The sequence below is a fragment of the Lemur catta genome, chromosome 8 (genome assembly GCF_020740605.2).
Source record: "Lemur catta isolate mLemCat1 chromosome 8, mLemCat1.pri, whole genome shotgun sequence".
Classification (NCBI taxonomy): domain Eukaryota; kingdom Metazoa; phylum Chordata; class Mammalia; order Primates; family Lemuridae; genus Lemur; species Lemur catta.
In genome coordinates, this window is record NC_059135.1 from 64,336,324 (window position 1) to 64,337,966 (window position 1,643).

Sequence of the window (1,643 nt, forward strand, 5' to 3'; positions counted from 1 at the left end):
AGAAAGAACTAAAAATACTGCAACCATTTGCTTTTTTTTTTTTTTTTTTTTTTTGAGACAGACTCTCACTCTCTTGCCTGGGCTAGAGTGCCCTGGCATCAGCCTAGCTCACAGCAACCTCAAACTCCTGGGCTCAGGCGATCCTCCTGCCTCAGCCTCCTGGGTAGCTGGGACTACAGGCATGTGCCACTGTGCCCGGCTAATTTTTTCTATTTTTAGTTGTTTGGCTAATTTCTTTCTATTTTTAGTAGAGATGGGGTCTCACTGTTGCTCAGTCTGGTCTTGAACTCCTGAGCTTAAGCAATCCTCCTGCCTCGGCCTCCCAGTGTGCTAGGATTACAGGCGTGACCCACCACGCCTGGCCAACCATTTGCTTTTTAATCAAGCAAAGTGAGAGAAGAGCAACTCTGAGACATCGAACAGACACTTTCATACCTTATTTAGAAGACTTTTATTTTCTTGCTAGCAGAACCAAATGTGGAATTTAGGCTTTGTCAGAGCAAAATTGGCACAGATTATCACAGCAGTATTCTTATTTTATGCAGGAAAAGAATGTGTAGTGAAAAAATGTACAAAAATTATTAATATAAGGTAGGTATAGAAAAGATATTTTAAGAATAAAATATAAAGTAGAATTTTTAAAATACCAATATAACTATTAAAAAATACATTGTGAATTTTTTAAACAGTAGTAACAGAACATTTCCCTCTTTACCTGAATTTTTTAACAGTTTGATTTTAGCATCCCATGAATTCGTATAGATAAATTAGTAAATTATTAATATCTTTATTTATGAAAAACAAATGATACAATCTTCAATCCTTAAGAATGGGGTCATATATTCCTATTAAAAATCAAGAAATACATTGGAATAGCCTTCATTATTACTTATACAAATTAATGGGAAGAGAAAAAATTAAAAAATGAATAGATTCTGTTAGTGTCTATATTTGAATGTATTCTGTTTTAAAATTTGCACTGGAAATTGTATATATAAATTTTATTTCAACAATAAATAATGTCTTTAGTGTGGTTGCTGGTGACTCCAGTACTAATCACATGTAGGTTTTATTTATAGAATACTTTAAAATATTCCTTTTGATTGCCATTGGTTAGAAATAAATTTTATTCTGTAGTTTTATTGGAAACCAAGTGTTGCTCTATTTAGCACATCAAAATATAGTAATAATTTTCTTTAATCAAAAATGTGTTTGCCAGTTAAATTTTCACTAACAGACATGATTAGATCACACATTTAACCATCAAATCTATATAACAACTAAAAATTTAATATAAATTTTACTTGAACATCTTTCTCAAATAAAAATTAGATATCACTTTATGAGACTGAGAAATTATTCATCCTGTTCATTATTGTAAAAAGATTCTGATAAATGAACCGTACAATTAGATAGAATTTACTCTTTTAGACAGTCAGCGCTTTGTATCCATGGATCTATATCCAAGGATTCAATCAACCCCTTACTGAAAACATTTGAGGAAAGAAACTAATAAGAAAAACAATACAAATTTAAAAAACAATACAGTATAACAAACATTGATAAAGCATTTACTTTGTATTTGTATTATAAGTAATCTAAAGATTATTTAAAGTATAAGGGAGGATATACATGGGTTATGT